The 19,804-nt window shown below is 41.3% G+C and overlaps 1 long non-coding RNA gene across 1 annotated transcript in view; it reads right to left on the bottom strand.

Annotated features, from left to right (window-relative positions):
* The window catches only part of Gm45957, a 43,766-nt gene extending 30,284 nt beyond the window's left edge, over positions 1–13,482 (bottom strand). Inside the window, exon 1 of the long non-coding RNA XR_001779086.1 lies at positions 13,355–13,482. This is a non-coding gene — a long non-coding RNA (predicted gene, 45957). The remainder of the gene's footprint in view (positions 1–13,354) is intronic.
* Between the last annotated feature and the right edge of the window lie 6,322 nt (positions 13,483–19,804).

Here is a 19,804-nt window from a genome sequence, read left to right as displayed (position 1 = left end):
TCTGGAATAACAAAAAAACCTAGGATAGCAAACACTTTTCTCAAGGATAAAAGAACCTCTGGTGGAATCACCATGCCGGACCTAAAACTGTATTACAGAGCAATTGTGATAAAAACTGCATGGTACTGGTATAGTGACAGACAAGTAGACCAATGGAATAGAATTGTAGACCCAGAAATGAACCCACACACCTATGGTCACTTGATCTTCGACAAGGGAGCTAAAACCATCCGGTGGAAAAAAGACAGCATGTTCAACAAATGGTGCTGGCACAACTGGTTGTTATCATGTAGAAGAATGCGAATCGATCCATTCCTATCTCCTTGTACTAAGGTCAAATCTAAGTGGATCAAGGAACTTCACATAAAACCAGAGACACTGAAACTTATAGAGGAGAAAGTAGAGAAAAGCCTCGAAGATATGGGCGTAGGGGAAAAATTCCTGAATAGAACAGCAATGGCTTGTGCTGTAAGATCAAGAATCGATAAATGGGACCTCATGAAACTGCAAAGCTTCTGCAAGGCAAAAGATACTGTCAATAAGAAAAAAAGGCCACCAACAGATTGGGAAAGGATCTTTACCTATCCTAAATCAGATAGGGCACTATTATGCAATATATATAAAGAACTGAAGAAGGTGGGCTCCAGAAAACCAAATAACCCCATTTAAAAAATGAGGCTCAGAGCTGAACAAAGAATTCTCACCTGAGGAATACCAAATGGCAGAGAAGCACCTGAAAAGTGTTCAACATCCTTAATCATCAGGGAAATGCAAATCAAAACAACCCTGAGATTCCACCTCACACCAGTCAGAATGGCTAAGATCAAAAATTCAGGTGACAGCAGATGCTGGGGAGGATGTGGAGAAAGAGGAACACTCCTCCACTGTTGGTGGGATTGCAAGCTTGTACAACCACTCTGGAAATCAGTCTGGCAGTTCCTTAGAAAATTGGACATAGTACTACCGGAGGATCCAGCAATACCTCTTCTGGGCATATATCCAGAAGATGTCCCAACTGGTAAGAAGGACACATGCTCCACTATGTTCATAGCAGCCTTATTTATAATAGCCAGAAGCTGGAAAGAACCCAGATGCCCCTCTACAGAGGAATGGATACAGAAAATGTGGTACATTTTCTCAATGGAGGACTACTTAGCTATTAAAAAGAATGAATTTATGAAATTCCTAGGCAAATGGATGGAACTGGAGGGCATCATCCTGAGTGAGGTAACCCAATCACAAAGGAACTCACACAATATGTACTCACTGATAAGTGGATACTAGCTCAAAACTTAGTATACCCAAGATATAAGATACAATTTGCCAAATGCATGAAACTCTAGAAGAATGAAGACCAAAGTGTGGACACTGTGCCCCTTCTTAGAATTGGGAACAAAACACCCATGGAAGGAGTTACAGAGACAAAGTTTAGAGCTGTGACAAAAGGATGGACCATCTAGAGACTGCCTTATCTAGGGATCCACCCCATAATCAGCTTCCAAACACTGACACCACTGCATACACTAGCAAGATTTTGCTGAAAGGACCCAGATATAGCTGTCTCTTGTGAGACTAGGCAGGGGCCTAGCAAACACATAAGTGGATGCTCACAGTCAGCTATTGGATGGCTCACAAGGCCCCCAATGGAGTAGCTAGAGTAAGTATCCAAGGATCGAAAGAGATCTGCAACCCTGTAGGTGCAACAACATTATGAACTAACTAGTACCCCGGAGCTCTTGACTCTAGCTACATATGTATCAAAATTTGGCCTAGTTGGCCATTACTGGAAAGAGAGGCCCATCGGACACACAAACTTTATATGCTCCAGTACAGGGGAATGCCAGGGCCAAAAAAATGAGAATGGGTGGGTAGGGAGGTGGGGGGGAGGGTATGGGGGACTTTTGGAATAGCATTGGAAATGTCATTGAGGAAAATACGTAATAAAAAAAAAGAAATGAGGAGGCAGCAAAGTCTTTTTGTAAGGGGTCTGAATCTTGAGTTGCTTGTACACAGTGAACATATCCTAGTTCCTTTTCTGGTTTTTGTAATAAGACTCTGACATAGCACCTTTAATGAGGGTTAATTAAGCTACAGATACAGGTTGCACTCAGCACTGCAAAGCAGTCAGTCCCTCAAGCAACCAATCACATAAAATCCAAGAGCAGAGAGAAAATAAATGTATGTATGTCTACTTGAGATCAGCACATTCTTTCTATAAACTTAGACATCCTAGAATCTCTTGTCTGAGGAGGGATTGATGCTGCCACAGAAAATGGGTGAATATGATCAAGACATGAGTATAGGCCAACCCGATATGAACAATTAATTACTCATTGAAATTTTCTTTTCTGGTGATTCCAGAGTGTGTCAAGATGATGATTAAACTGAACATTGCAATCACAATACTTTGAGATTAGTTTAAAAAAAACCTATTTATTTGTTATACCAACTTTTAATATTCATTGGTATAATTAAAAAATTTTAAACAAAATGGTAGTTTCACACACACACACAGAGAGAGAGAGAGAGAGAGAGAGAGAGAGAGAGAGAGAGAGAGAGAGAGAGACAGAGAGAGACAGAGAGAGAGAGACAGAGACGGAGAGGGAGAGGGAGAGAGAGAGAGAGAGAGAGGGAGAGAGAGAGGAAGAGAGAGAAATTGAATGGAGTCATACCAGGCAGTTCCAGTGTCGGGAGAGGGGGCACTTTTCCAAGGTGTTGTCATTGATGTTCTTTTCCTTCCAATTGAAAATTACTATTTTTCTTGTCAATTCACTCAACTTCTTTTATTCTACAGAATTTTCCTATAGTTTGAATAACCCTTTCTTTCAATAGCCTCCTAAGGTATTATTGACTTAATTAATTTTAATTTATAGTGTAGGTGTGTGTGTTTGTGTATATGTGTGTGTGTGTGTGTGTGTGTGTGTGTGTGTGTGTGTGTGTGTGTGTGTATGTACGTGTGCAGCTGCATGTGCAACTGGAAACTAGAAGCCAAACTTAAGTCCTGTTACTTAGGAGCTATTCACCTTATTTTTTGAGGAAGGGACTCAAAAGCATGGCTACCTCTTCTACACTTCATGTGGGTTATGGAGATCAAATTCAGGCTTTCAGTCCTTCTCAATAACTGCCTTACAGACTGGTTTATCTCCCAAAGTTTATAGACACTTCTTTATATTACATAATGTTTGTGTTTTGCCTACACCACAAACACAGAAATTATATAATATAGAACCTTTAGGGGCCTGAAGGGAGTGTCAGACAGGTGTGGGCACTGGGAACGGGACTCAGGCCTCTGAAAGAAAAGCCAGCACTCTTAACCACTGAACCATCTCTCGAGCCCTGTATTTGTTCTTTCTTGTGTGTTTTGTAGGTTCTATTGTTCCTGTGTTTCCTTCAACCCCTTGCTTCCCACTGTCTTTCTTTCCTTCTTTCATTTCTGTTTTTGAGGTAGGGTGTTGTCATATATCTCAGGCTGTGTCTTTCTGCTTCAAGTTCACAAATGCTGGTTTGTCAGTGTTAAAAATTTTTCAATCACTTTTCTTACCCTTTTCTTTTCTTACCTTCATTATTCACAGATCACTGACCTTGGTAACCATGAAAGATTGCCTATAATCCAAGGACGTGAACAGAAAAGATGGAAAACTTATGCATTTAACATCATCCTAGGCTATGCAGCAAGACTTCCTAGAGAATAAAAAGCAAATGAACAAAAAGACAAAAAGCACTTCTTAAAACTTCTGCCTTGTGCAAACTGATCAAACACGCAAAAAATAAGCCAGTTCTGCTTAATACAATTTTTCATGGTGACTGTTTTTCTGCTTCTTAGATTTACTTTATTTATTAACTTTCTAAGAGGAGAGACATTCAGAGGAAATCAGCTAACAGCCTCTCCAAAGTGAAGTTGCACACAGGGATGTAACTGTTTCAGGAGGTGTCATTACTCTTCCTTCCATTTATGTGTAATCACAATCCAAATTGAATTTGATTTTAAATATAGTAAGAATGGATGTGCCATTTGTATGCAGATTATGTATTCAATTCCATATTATATATTGTAAAGCTGAGTGATACCACTTTTATGCAGTCTCATTATACTGTCACTGATTATGAGGCTTGATGTTATTCAGACTTCAGAAACACATAATGTTGTTTTGCCTATGAAAATAGTCTATGACAGATAGATGCTCATAACTGTTTTACTTTTGGTTGGATACAATAAAGCAACATACTGCTAAGAAGGTAAACAATAAAAAATGGAAAATAGGAACTCCATTTCCAAGACTTCTAAGAATCTCAGTGTCCATATTGACTAATATTATATAAATGACATGCATTATGAACTCATCAAATGTGTCACAGACCACCCCAGCTAGGAATGGGGGTCCCTGTGATGTGGGTTCTTGAGGTCAAGTGGTGAGGATTTGGTGGTGACAAACAGAAACAAACACAGAGGCAGTTTGAATTTGAGTGTGTTTTGTAGCTCTCAAGAAAGGGTTTTTATGCATAGAAAAACAGGTATTACAACACTGAAAAGCTGTGTTTAGTGAAGCAGTACAATAGAACAGACATTGTAATAATTATTTGGCACAGAAAAATATAAAACCATTTAAGTATTACAGCTTTAAAAAGATATATTCAGATCTGCAGCCTGAACATGGCAGAAGTCATCAAGGTCCCCAGAGGACTCTCCACGCTGCAGGACCCGTAGCACACCCAGGTCCTCAGGATCACGGGTGAGTGGAACACAACTTCAGCTCCAAAGAATCCCGGAGGATCTTGTGCCAGCAAGGAAAAGGGACAAAGGAACCCCGTCTGATGAGAGGCTGGTATTCTTTACCTTTGGGACCAGCCCTGACATTTTCCACCTGAACCCAGCAGAGGACACCAAGGTCCCCAGAGGACTCTCCACACTGCAGGAACCCTAGCACACCCAGGACCTTGTGATCACTGGAGAGCATGTGGGCGATAGAAGAAACAGAGCTTCTTGGACAGGGTACCTTCAGGTCTTCATCCTCAGCCAGGAGGTGGAGCTGAGACCCACACCCTTGAGCACCTTCCTTGCCAGAGGAGAGTCGGCCTACAGGGAGGGCTCTGACTCAGGACTCAGGAAGTAGATCAGAGTTCCAGACCCCTGGACACCTGCACTACAAGAGGAGAGCTTGCCTGCAGAGAGCGCTCTGACCACTAGGACTCAGGTGAGAGTTGGACTCCCAGGAGAGCTGAAAGAAGCTAACAGAATCACAGGAGGAACAAGCTCCAGCCAGAGACAGCTAGAACATTAACACCAGAGATTACCAGATGGTGAAAGGCAAACATAAGAAATTTACTAACAGAAACCAAGAACACTGGGCATCATCAGAAACAAGTACGCCCACACAGAGGGTCCTGGATACCCCAATACACCCAAAAGCAAAATTCTGATTTAAAATCATATCTCATGGTGGTAGAAGATTTTAAGAAGGACATTGATAACTCACTTAAAGAAATACAGGAGAACATTGCTAAACAGATAGAAGTCCTTAAAGAATTACAGGAAACCACTGCTAAACAGGTAGAATACCTTAAAGAAGAAACACAAAAATCCCTTAAAGAATTACAGGAAAAGACAACCAAGCAGGTAATGGAATTGAACAAAACCATCCAAGATCTAAAAAATGGAAGTAGAAACAATACAGAAAACCCAAAGGGAGACAACTCTGGAGATAGAAATCCTAAGAAAGACATCAGGAACCATAGATGTGAACATCAGCAACAGAATACAAGAGATGGAAGAAAGAATCTCAGGTGCAGAAGATTCTATAGAAAACATAGACACAACAATCAAAGAAAATGCAAAATTCAAAAATATCCTAACCCAAAACATCCAGGAAATCAAGGACACAATGAGAAGACCAAAACTAAGGATAATGGGTATAGATGGGAATGAAGACTTTCAACTAAAAGGGACAGTAAATATCTTGAAAAAAATATAGAAGAAAACTTCCCAAACCTAAAGAAAGAGATGCCTATGAACATACAAGAAGCCTACAGAACTCCAAATAGACTTGACCAGAAAAGAAATCCCTCCTGAGACATAATAATCAGAACAACAAATGCACTAAATGAAGATAGAATATTAAAAGCAGTAAGGGAAAAAGTCAAGTAACATATAAAGGCAGACCTATTAGAATTACACGAGACTTCTCACCAGAGATTATGAAAGCCAGAAGATCCTGGACAGATGTTATACAGACCCTAAGAGAACACAAATGGCAGCCCAGGCTACTATACCCAGGAAAACTCTCAATTAACATAGATGGAGAAACCAATGTATTCCATGACAAAACCAAATTCACACAATATCTTTCCGCGGATTCAGCCCTTTGAAGGATAATAAAGGAAAAACTCCAACACATTGATGGAAATCGTGCCCTAGAAAAAGCAAGAAAGTAATCCTTCAGCAAACCTAAAAGAAGACAGCTGCAAGAAAAAAACCCAACTCTAACAACAAAAATAACAGGAAGCAATAATTACTTTTCGTTAATATCTCTTAATATCAATGGGCTCAATTCCCAATAAAAAGACATAGAGTAACAGACTGGCTACATAAACAGGACGCAATATTTTCCTGCATACAGGAAACACACCTCAGGGACAAGGACAGATACTACCTCATAGTAAAAGGCTGGAAAACAATATTCCAAGGAAATTTTCCGAAGAAAGAAGCTGAACTAGCCATTCTAATATCAAATACAATCAAATTCCAATCAAAAGTTATCAAAAAAGACAAGGAGGGGCACTTTATGTGCATCAAAAGTAAAATCTACCAAGATGAACTCTCACTTCTGAATATTTATGCTCCAAATGCAAGGGCAGCAACATTCATTAAAGAAACTTTAATAAACCTCAAAGCACACATTGCACCTCACACAATAATACTGGGAGACTTCCACATCCCACTCTTACCAATGGACAGATCCTGGAAACAGAAACTAAAAAAAGACACATGGACACTAACAGAAGTTATGAAACAAAAGGATTTAAAGATATCTACAGAACATTTTATCCTAAAACAAAAGGATATTCCTTCTTCTCAGCACCACATGGTACCTTCTTGAGAACTGACCATATAATTGGTCACAAAACAGGCTTCAACAGATACAAAAAAATTGAAATTATCCCATGCATCCTATCAGATCACCACAGACTAAGGCTGATGTTCAATAACAGCATAAATAATAGAAAGCCAACATTCACTTGGAAACTGAACAACACTCTACTCAACAATAACTTGGTCAAGGATGAAATAAAGAAAGAAATTAAAGACTTTTTAGAGTTTAATGAAAATGGAGGCACAACATACACAAATTTATGGGATACAATGAAAGCAGTCCTAAGAGGAAAACTCATAGCTCTGAGTGCCTCCAAAAAGAAACTAGTGAGAGCATACACAAGCAGCTTGACAGCACACCTAAAAGCTCTAAAACAAAAGGAAGCAAAGGAAGAGGAGTAGACAACAGGAAATAATCAAACTCAGGGCTGAAATCAACCAAGTAGAAACAAAAAGAATTATACAAAGAAAAAAACAAACCAGGAACTGGTTCTTGAGAAAATCAATAAGATAGATAAACCCTTAGTCAGACTAACTAGGGGGCACAGGGACAGTATCCTAATTAACAAAATCAGAAATCAAAATGGAGACATAAGAACAGAACCTGAGGAAATAGAAAACATCATCAGAACCTACTACAAAAAGCTATACTCAACAAAACTGGAAAACCTGGATGAAATGGACAATTTTCTAGACAGATACCAGGTACCAAATCTAAATCAGGATCAGATAAATGACTTAAACAGTCCCATATCCCCTAAAGAGATAGAAGCAGTCATTAGTACTTTCCCAAACAAAAAAAGTCCAGGACAAGATGGGTTTAGTGCAGAGTTCTATCAGACCTTCAAAGAAGACCTAATTCCAATTTTCCTCAAACTATTCCACAAAATAGAAACAGAAGGTACTCTACCCAATTCATTCTATGAAGGCACAATTACTCTTCTACCTAAACCACATAAAGACCCAACAAAGAAAGAGAACTTCAGACCAATTTCCCTTACGAATATCGATGCAAAAATACTCAATAAAATCCTCACAAACTGAATCCAATAACACATCAAAAAGATCATCCATCATGATCAATAGGCTTTATCCCAGGGATGCAGGGATGGTTCAATATACGGTAATCCATCAATGTAATCCCCTATATAAACAAACTCAAAGACAAAAACCACATGGTCATCTTTTTAGATGCTGAGAAAGCATTTGAAAAAATCCAACACCCATTCATGATAAAAGTCTTGGAAAGATCAGAAATTCAAGGCCCATACCTAAATATAATTAAAGAAATCTACAGCAAACGAGTAGCCAATCTCAAACTAAATGGAGAGAAACTTGAAGCAACCCCACTAAGATCAGGGACTAGACAAGGCTGCCTACTTTCTCCCTACGTATTCACTATAGTACTTGAAGTCCTAGATAGAGCAATCAGACAACAAAAGGAGATCAGGGGGATACAAATTGGAAAGGAGGAAGTCAAAATATCACTATTTGCAGATGATATGATAGTATATATAAGTGACCCTAAAATTTTCACTAGATGACCCACGCTACCGTCTCGCCAGCAAAACGCACGCAGGCCACTCGGATCCTTCTGCAGTACAGCTTTAATACATCTCGAGAGATAGATGATCAGCTTCAGGAGAGGAGACCCAGAGAGCAGAAAACCCTTCCCTTTTATAGGCTGCGAAAAAACGGTTGGAGATGTGCACCACTGGGATTGGCTGCCCACTATCAGTCAGTTAACACCACGAGAAAGGCAGGGCTCAGGTAATGGAACGATACCCTGACACCTGCACACATTTTACTACGAGCAACGGATGTCAGCGCCATCTTGTAACGGCGACTGTGAGGGCGGCTCCTCATATCTCCCCCTTTTCTTTTATTTAGAAGCAACAGGCCACCCAGTACTGAGAGTGGAGATAGAGGTCAAATCCCCAGTGTGCAAGCATAGGGGCCTTACACAAAACCTCCTCCCAGGCTCGTCACCTGGAGGGGTTTTGGTCCGCTCCTGTGTCGTTTTTCCTGGGGGAAGGACACTTGGACACTCAACCTTCATACAAGATGACATGTCTCCCTAGAATAGGCTCATTTTATACCGCAGAGACTTTCTACTGCAGTGCTTAGCCGTACAACTCTCCCGGGCTGCTGAAGCACACTCACTCTATCCCGTGCAATGAGACTAGCCTCGTGGGGTGCAAGAGCTGAGCGGCCAGTGACCTATTGCTTAAGTATCAATAATCATACATTGGGGGAGGCACCATGCTCCAAAGGAACAAGCGCCTGGGTTACTACCATCCTGTCCCTCCTTGTTTGGGCTTTAAGTTTGCAGATCATCCGTAGTAGGAGCAGTACTCCACCGCACACAGCCACTCCAAACAAATCCACCCCCACCCATTCCTTGAAGTAAGGGCTCTGGGGGAGGAGATATGTGAATCCCCCTTTAAAATATCAAATAAAGGTTTAAGCTCGGCAGAGGAAATCTTTAAAAAAGGCCTAAGCCAATTTATACTCCCCAATAACTTTTGAAAATCATTAAGAGTATGTAAATGATCTCTGCGAATTTCCAATTTTTGAGGAAGTATCTTATCTGGGAAAATAATGGTTCCCAGAAAGGAACCCACTTCTGAAATCTGAACCTTTTCTGCAGCTATCTGCAGTCCCCATTGGTTTAACATTTTTATCAAAAATGAATAGGATTTTTGTAAAAGCATCATATCTTTATGGCACAGAAGAATATCATCCATATAATGTAATAACAGTAAGGAGGGAAAATATTGTCTCACAGGTTCTAATGCTGCCTGTACAAAAAGTTGGCACATAGTGGGGTTATTTGCCATGCCCTGAGGGAGGACTTTCCACTGGAACCTCTTATCAGGCTCCATATGATTAAGGGCTGGAATTGTAAAAGCAAATCTTGGTCGATCTTGGTGACACAAAGGGATGGAAAAGAAACAGTCTTTAATGTCTAAAATGACAATTTTCCATTGCTTAGGCAGGGCAGATAACAGAGGTAAACCCCGCTGGATTGAGCCGAAAAGGTTCATTTGTGCATTAATTGCTCGAAGGTCATGAAGTAACCTCCATTTGCCTGATTTCTTTTTTGTGGCAAAAATTGAAGTATTCCACGGGGATGTGGAAGGTTCCAAATGTCCGAGCTGCACCTGTTCTGTAACTAGCTTGTTGACTGCCTCCAATTTTTCAGAGGATAGCGGCCATTGGGAGACCCACACGGGTTTCTCTGTTACCCAGGGGATGGGTCTTGTAACCCCAACGGCCCCTAGGAAAAACCCAAGCCCCGTCTACCTGGGTTACCGTTGTGGGAGACAGGCTCAAGTCTACCTTGTTCTTTGCTTCCCATTCCCTTTCCCTTTGTGTACCCCATCTTCTTCATAATATTAGTGGTCTGAACTGAGTATTCATTGGTTAATGTGATTCCCATCTCAGAAAGCACATCTCTGCCCCATAGGTTTATCGGCAGCGGGAGCACATATGGAGTAAATAGGCCCCTCTGTCCTTCTGAGGTTTGCCATGTCAGGGTGGATGAACTAATCGCTGGGCAAGATTGATAACGCAGGCCTTGTAAAGAATGAGAAGATTTTGTAACAGGCCAGCTCTTGGGCCACCAGTAAGATGAAATGATACTCTTATCTGCCCCAGTGTCCATAATCCCCTCAAAATCTTTGTCATTAATAAAAAGATGTAGAGTAGGCCTGGCATTCAAAGGCATAACTAGATAGGCTGAATCGGGGCCAGAAGAACCCATACCTCTCAATTCTTTTATGTTATCTTCATCCTTATCAAGGCTGGGCAAGAATATTAATTGTGCAATTCTATCTCCTGGGCTAATGGAAAAAATACCTTGGGGGCAGGAGCAAAGGACTTGAATGTCTTGCAGGTGTTGGTGGTCCACTACTCCAGGATGAACCACAAGGCCTTGCAAAGTGAGAGATCCTCGCCCAACAATGAGACCCATAGTCCGAGGGGGTAAGGGTCCAGGAGACTTAACAGGGATTGGTTGCACATTCATTTGGGGCATGAGTAAAAAACTGGAGGTGGCGTGCAAGTCCACTCCTGTAACTCGTCGGGTGTTATCTCCTCTGTCCTGCTCTGGCTTCTGACAAAACGGCTCCCATATTTGTGAGGGCCCTGGGATCGGGGGCCTAGCACCCCGTTTTTTGACTGATTAACTTCACCTTTCGGGGGCAGGAGTCTGCCTTTTATATCTCTGACAGAGCAGCATTCACTAGCCTTGTGATAGCCCTTTCTGCAGCGGGAGCAGAGAACAGCTCCTCTTGCACGTTCAAGTACAGGGCAATCTCTTTTCAAATGTCTAGCTTTCCCACAATTGAAACACACCTTTTGTTTGTTGAAATTAGGGCGCCTCTGAGATTGCAATATAGCCGCGGCTAGTCCCGCGTTGGTGAGAGGGCCTCCTAGCTCCCTACATATCTTAAGCCAGTCTTGTACCCCCTTTTTCTTTCTTGGCGTGATGGCCACCCTGCACTCTTGGGTGGCTTGCTCATAAATGAGCTGTTCAATTAGAGGCATGGCTTGCTCGGGGTCGCCAAAGACCCGGGCTGCAGCCTCAGTCATTCTTGCCACAAAATCAGAAAATGCTTCCTGGGGGCCCTGAACGATCTTTGTAAGGTGACCCCCAGCCTCCCCTTTTCTTGTTAGTGCCTTCCAAGCCTTGACCGCAGCTGCCCCTATCTGGGCGTATGCCCCCCAAGGATAGTTAATTTGATTGGTGGCATACTGCCCTTGGCCAGTCAACAATTCAAAGGTCCATTGTTTTTGGTTGTCATCAACTGCTGTGGTATTGACCCTGGCCTGATTTTGGGCCACATCATATCATAGAGCTTTCCATTCCATATATTGTCCCATATTAGGGAGTGTAGCCTTTGCTATCATTTGCCAATCTGACGGGGTCATGGCCATATTAGCGAATCTCTCGACCTGAACCAGAGTAAAATTGGCACTGACCTCATAGTTACGGACAGATTCAGCAAGTTCTTTAAGTTGTTTATAGTCCACTGGGGCATGCATACGCCCCGCCTTCCCAGTATCAAAGACTGGAAATGCCATCTGTATCTTTTTTAACTCTTCCTGAGGAAAAAAAGAGTTAGCACTATCCTGCAATTCATAAAGTGGTGGCGCTTTGGGCACAGTAGCTGATATGCTACCCTTTTTGTTACTTCTTGATCGCGACCATCGGTCAGGGTTATATCTTTGTTCTTTATATTTTGCTGCCTCCTCCTCTAATTTAGCCTCCTCACTGGGGTCTAGATCTTCGGACCCTGAACTATCAATCTCTAAGGCCTCCAAGTCATAGATAGGATAAAAATTAGTATAAGGCTTTTTCTTAGTAGAGGGCTCAGTTTCACTGCCCTTCTTTTTCTCTCCCCTTCCTTCTGAATCCTGGGGAGGTCCTTTTTTTCTTAGACATGTCTTTTTTTGAGCTCTTATTCTCTCGCTTCGTTCGGTTTCTGACATACTGTCCTGAACCTCTTCTAGTGTTCCCTGTCCCTCCACAATGGCGGGTCAGCAGGTTTCATCCTCTAAACAGTTTTTTATCAGCTTCCAAATTGCCTTGGTGCCTAGGCGTAAGTCTCCCTCTTCATGTTTACGGTCAAGGTCCCTTCCTAGCTTATTCCATGAGGCTACAGTTAGAGACCCCGAACAGGCATACCAGGGAGCAACGCAATCCACCTCCTTAACAAAATTCTGCAACGTACGGGAGGTGACCTGCAGATCGCGTTGCTTTAGCACTGCCTGTAATGCAGTGATCACTGACTGTGAAGAGCCCATGATAGAATGAGTACCTGCGGCTGATCTACGCCCGACTTATGGTACTCCTTAAGCAAAGCTGAAAGTAAACACGGTGCTCCGCTCCCTTATTTATGGGAAGCTTACAAGATACCTCGGTGCTGCCGCTTATCTACGTCGGACTGATCACACCTCAAATTTCAACACCAGCCTCGATGGACAAAATAAGAATTTCAGCACCAGCCTCGATGGACAGAAAATTTTAGCACCAGCCTCAATGGACAGAAAATTTTAGCACCAGCCTCAATGGACAGAAAATTTTAGCACCAGCCTTGATGGATAGCAATTTTCAGCACCAGTCTCGATGGATAACAAATTTCAGCACCAGCCTCAATGGACAGCAACCAAGACTAACGCTTCTACCGCCCCTTCTTAGGGTGAAAACCGAAATCAAAAGGGATAAGAGGTTCACGATCAGATATATCTCTCCGAACTCACCTTTTCCCTGCAGTTCTGAATCCGCCCCGTCTCCGGGGGTTCTCCCCAACGCCGGCGATGTTAATTCCCGGGATTCCGGCAACCAGATGACCCACGCTACCGTCTCGCCAGCAAAACGCACGCAGGCCACTCGGATCCTTCTGCAGTACAGCTTTAATACATCTCGAGAGATAGATGATCAGCTTCAGGAGAGGAGACCCAGAGAGCAGAAAACCCTTCCCTTTTATAGGCTGCGAAAAAACGGTTGGAGATGTGCACCACTGGGATTGGCTGCCCACTATCAGTCAGTTAACGCCACGAGAAAGGCAGGGCTCAGGTAATGGAACGATACCCTGACGCCTGCGCACATTTTACTACGAGCAACGGATGTCAGCGCCATCTTGTAACGGCGACTGTGAGGGCGGCTCCTCACATCTAGAGAACTCCTAAACCTGATAAAAAGCTTCAATGCAGTATCTTGATATAAAATTAACTCAAACAAATCAGAGGCCTTTCTCTACACAAAGGATAAACAGGCTGAGAAAGAAACTAGTGAAACAACACCCTTCATAATAGTCACAAATAATATAAAATACAGTGGTGTGACTCTAACTAAGGAAGTGAAAGATCTTTATGACAAGGACTTCAAGTCTCTGAAGAAAGAAATTAAAGAAGATCTCAGAAGATGGAAAGATCTACCATGCTCATGGATTCGCAGAATTAATATAGTTAAAATGGCTATCCTGCCAAAAGCAATCTATTTATTCAATGCAATCCTCATCAAAATTCCATCTCAATTCTTCACTGATTTAGAAAGAGCAATCTGCAAATTCATCTGGAATAACAAAAAACCTAGGGTAGCAAAAACTATTCTCAACAATAAAAGAACCTCTGGGGGAATAACCATGCAAGACCTCAAGCTGTACTACAGAGCAATTGCGATAAAAACTGCAAGGTACTGGTACAGCAACAGACAGGTAGATCAATGGAATAGAATTGAAGACCCAGAAATGAACCCACACACCTATGGTCACTTGATCTTTGACAAAGGACCTAAAACCATCCAGTGGAAAAAAAGACAGCATTTTCAACAAAAAGTGCCGGCTTAACTGGCAGGTATCATGTAGAAGAATGCATATTTATACATTCTTTTCTCCTTGTACTAAGCTCAAGTCTAAGTGCATCAAGGAATTCCACATAAACCCAGAGACACTAAAACTTATAGAGGAGAAAGAGGGGCAAAACTTCTAAGATATGGGCACGGGGGAAAATTCCTGAACAGAACACCAATGGCTTGTGGTGTAAGACTGAGAATCAACAAATGGGACCTCATAAAATTCCAAAGCTTCTGTAAGGCAAAAGACACTGTCAATAATACAAAGAGGACCCCAACAGTTTGGGTAAATATTTTTTACCAATCCTAAAACTGATAGGGACTAGTATCTAATATATACAAATATATACAAAGAACTCAAGAAAATCAAATATCCCTATTAAAAATGGGCTACAGAGCTAAACAAAGAATTCTCAACTGAGGAATGCCAAATCACCGAGGAGCACCTGAAAAAATGTTCAACATCCTTAATCATCAGGGAAATGCAAATCAAAACAACCTTGAGATTCCACCTCACACCAGTCAGAATGGCTAAGATCAAAAATTCAGGTGACAGTAGATGTTGGTGAGCATGTGGAGAAAGAGGGACACTCCTCCATTGCTGGTGAGATTGCAAGCTTGTACAACCACTCTGGAAATCAGTCTGGTGGTTCCACAGAAAATTGGACATAGTACTACTGGAGGATCCAGCAATACCTCTCCTGGGCATATATCCAGAAGATGTTCCAACTGATAATAAGAACATGCTCCACTATGTTCATAGCAGCCTTATTTATAATAGCCAGAAGCTGGAAAGAACCCAGCTGACCCTCAACAGAAGAATGGATAAGGAAAATGTGGTACATTTACACAATGGAGTACTACTCAGCTATTAGAAACAATGAATTTATGAAATTCTTAGGCAAATGGATGGATCTGGAGGCTATCATCCTGAGTGAGGTAACCCAATCACAAAAGAACTCACATGATATGCACTCAATGATAAATGGATATTAGCCCAGAAACTTAGAAGACCCAAGATACAATTTGCAAAGTACATGAAACTCAAAGAGAAGGAATACCAAAGTGAGGATACTTCGTCCCTCCTTAGAACAAAATACCCATGTACGGATTTACAGAGACAAAGTTGTGAGATGAGACAGAAGGAAAGGACTGTCCCATCGGGGATTCATACCATAATCAACCACCAAACACAGACACAATTGCATATGCCAGGAAGTTTTTGCTGACAGGACCCTGATATAGCTGACTCTAGTGCGGCTCTGCCAGTGTCTGGCAAATACAGAAGTGGAGGCTCAGAGTCATCTATTGGGTGGAACACATGGCTCCCAATGGAGGAGCCAGAGAAAGTACCCAAGGAGCTATAGAGCTCTGTAACCCTATAGGATGAACACCAATATGAACTAACCAGTAACCCCTGAGCTTGTGTCTCTAGCTGCATATGTAGCAGAAGATGGCCTAATCGGTCATCATTGGTAGGAGAGGCCCTTGGTCTTGCAAAGATTATATGCCTCAATACAGGGCAATACCAGGGCCAGGGAGTGTGAGTGGGTGGGTTGGAGAGCAGAGTCGGGGGAGGGTATAAGGGACTTTTGGGATAGCATTTGAATTGTAAATGAAGAAAATATCTAATAAAAATTGTTTAAAAAATTAAAGGATCAATGTTTTACAGTAAAAAAAGAGATATATTCAATAAAGCAGCCAGGTAGAACAAATATTATGATAATTTAATACATCAAAATACAACAATCATGTGAGGCTTGTGGCAAATTTCTAAAAACAAGCTAATGAATTTTTTTATAACCAGTTGCTATTTAACCTCTAGTTCCTATTCTTTTGTAACTCTTCAAAGCATAAATTTAAACTGTTTTAATTCTTCCTATTTAAGGTTTTCTAAAGCAAGATACCAAAACCTACTTCTGATGACACACATGCAGCCATATAAAATATTATCGTTGGGAAAGGTATATTTATCAATACTATCTTATACGTGATTTATAAAATAAAGTTCTGGTTTTCCCGGAGATAAGGTTATGTTTAATGACTCCATCTCAAGGGATGTTTTCGTACCCATTATTCTTGCTTAAGATCCTGATTTAGGCTATCAGGAATGTCTCACACATAGGAAGAGGAATAGAAAACATAAAACACATAAGTAACCAAGAGAACTACAGCTCAATACATTTTTTTTTTTCCGGTGAACAGTTCCACAACCCGTTCCCGGAGGCCTCCCCATTTTGTCACACAGATCCTTACTGGAGGTGGAGTAGCACAAATGCTTATCAAATAAAATGCATGAGTTGTTAATAAATAACAACATACTGATGATTTGGCCAAGGTTCAGGTTTGTATAATGATAAACTGAAGAACTAAAACTTTTATAAATAGTTTCTGGGGCACAAATTAAACAAATGTACTTATTATTAGGCACACTTTGAGTTTTGGTCTACGGCATTTGCAATCTATGGCATTTTTAGCAAGGCCATATAACTTTTGAACAGGATCCAGACCAAGGATCCAGCTCAGCCACAAGTGAAAAGGACACCATCTAAAGCAAGTTTTACTTTCTTGTACTTTTCGGTTGGCAGATTTTATTCTTATAAATGTTTCTTTGCTGTTGTACAAATCTAATTTCTACATTCTTTTTGTCAAGTGACAGGAAGATAATGTATTTTATGCTATAAATATCAGTTCCCACCAAATGCAAAAGTGGAATATTCTAAAAATTCTTAAGATGATAATGTGGATATGAAAACAACACACAATCTGGTGACATAACACTGGTCATTTTGCTTTAGTAATTCTTCATGAAGCTCACTATTCCAGAGAGCTACCAGCTATCTTTAGAACACAAAAGTTGGCTGAGCTGATATGGCATCCTACAGGGCTCTAGGGACAGAGTTGACTAGGGATGCTGGGGGAATGAAGAAATGTGTGACAGAGAGGGAGGGAAGGAGAGGAGAGGAGAGAGAGAGAGGGAGAGAGAGAGAGAGAGAGAGAGAGAGAGAGAGAGAGAGAGAGAGAGAGAGACAGAGACAGAGAGAGAGAGAGAGAGAGAGGGAGAAAGAAATTGAGGAACAGGCTTGACTAATGGAAAAAATGATGAAGCACCCTGGAAGCTTAGTGTGTTATTATATACAGCTGAATGAATAGAGGTGGTATTGTTGCATACAGCTGAATAAGGCATACAGATAAATAAGAAGGCATATTTTGTGGTATATAGTTGGATCAAAGAGACCTGTTTATATAAACTTTGTAGGAACAGCCTCTATAGGGGGCCAGTGTTCAGTCTGCAAATACCTAGAAACAGATGGTAAAGCTGTAGTAGATACTTCCTACAAAGATGGTCAATGGACCAGTGGAAGGCTTTCTCATTTTCTTCTGAGCCTCACCATGGGGTGAAGCTTGGCATGGGGTAGGGAGTTGCCATTGCTAGATCTGTCTGAGGCTCTCGGGGCCTTGAAATCCCATACAATGCTGTGCCAACAGCATATATGCATATATTTCACTCACACAGGGCTTCCTCTACTCCCTATAACCTGAAGCTTATGATTTAGCACCAAGTATTCAGAATAGAGTGCTGTTTGATTCAGCATATCCATCCATTCATAAGTATCCAAAATTCATTATAAAATGCTGTTGAGTAGAATGTCATTTACCTGAACTCAGTTGTAATTTTAAGTCATTTTTACTACATTACAAAATGCTTGTGGAAATGTGTGTGTTTGTTTGCATATATGCATGTGTAGAGGTCGGAAGATAATGAACATTTGTTTTCTTCATCCCTATTGGGTTCTAGGCACTGAACTTACATTGTTGGGTTTAGGGTTACATGTCTTTACCTGGTGAACCATCCAATGACCTTTAAGCCATTTTTTAAGATTGCAGAATATATTCTCTCTACCCAACAGATTTGTCTTTTTCTAATTGAAAGAAAATAAAACAGCAAGGGTGGAAAGATGGCCAGATCTAATGACTCAAGTTTGGCACATCATGGCTTGTGTGTGTGTGTGTGTGTGTATGTGTGTGCGTGTGCATGTATGTAAAATAAACAAAAAAACAAACAAACATGTGAAATAGATAGATAGGTGTTAGATAGAGAGGCAGATAGGTACATAGATAGAGAAATAAATATATAGAGACCATGGTATATCTTTATGATACAGCTCCTTTTCTTGTTTCTTCTTTCTTCTATGGACCCCTTGATTTTCAGAAGACTGCATTTTTAACTTTCAGGATATTCTTTTCTGCTTCTTTATTCTAGCTACCTGGAGGCATCAGCAAATAAACTGGTTGGTTTGCTCTGATCTGAAGTGGAGCTCTTTGGAGGACAATTTGCAGAAGTAGAAATGATTTACCATTTATAATTAGTACCCGAGGAATCCTCCATGTTCTAAGCACGGGTTTTGGTATGGACAGTTGTAGTGTGCTCATCTGATTCCTCCTCACTAAAATAACCAGATAGATATCAAACAACTCACATTCTGTGATTATAGAACTATTCTTTTCCTATTTATACTTTTTTCTCCTTGGAGCTATCTTTTTTTTTTTTTTAAATGACAGAGAGGCTTCTTTTTTTGTTGTTTTGTTTTTTTGTTTTTTTTAAATATTTTTATTAGGTATTTTCTTCATTTACATTTCCAATGATACCCCAAAAGTCCCCCATACCCTCCCCCCAACTCCCCTACCCATCCACTCCCACTTTTTGGCCCTGGCATTCCCCTCTACTGGGGCATATAAAGTTTGCAAGTCCAATGGGCCTCTCTTTCCAGTGATGGCCGACTAGGCCATCTTCTGATACATATGCAGCTAGAGACAAGAGCTCCGGAGTACTGGTTAGTTCATATTGTTTTTCCACCTATAGGGTTGCAGATCCCTTTAACTCCTTGGGTACTTTCTCTAGCTCCTCCTTTGGGGGCCCTGTGATCCATCCAATAGCTGACTGTGAGCATCCACTTCTGTGTTTGCTAGGCCCCAGCATAGTCTCACAAGAGAGAGCTATATCTGGGTTCTTTCAGCAAAATCTTGCTAGTGTGTGCAATGGTGTCAGCGTTTGGAAGCTGATTATGGGATGGATATGGCAGTCTCTAGATGGCCCATCCTTTCGTCACAACTTTCTTGGAGCTATCTTAATGTAAGTGTGGAAATTATCTTTTTGTGCTTTTCTAATGTTTGGTGGTATTCTTAACTCTCTTCTTTTTCTAAATTGCTACATTGTTTTCTCTCCTTTTTGTCTCCATTCTCCCTGTCCCTATCCCTGTCCCTGTCCCTCTCCCTCATCCACTCCCTGTCCCTGTCCCTGTCCCTGTCCCTGTCCCTGTCCCTGTCCCTGTCCCTGTCCCTGTCCCTGTCCCTCT

This window comes from Mus musculus, chromosome 9 (genome assembly GCF_000001635.26).
Source record: "Mus musculus strain C57BL/6J chromosome 9, GRCm38.p6 C57BL/6J".
Taxonomy (NCBI): domain Eukaryota; kingdom Metazoa; phylum Chordata; class Mammalia; order Rodentia; family Muridae; genus Mus; species Mus musculus.
This window is presented reverse-complemented; position numbering and strand designations above follow the sequence as displayed.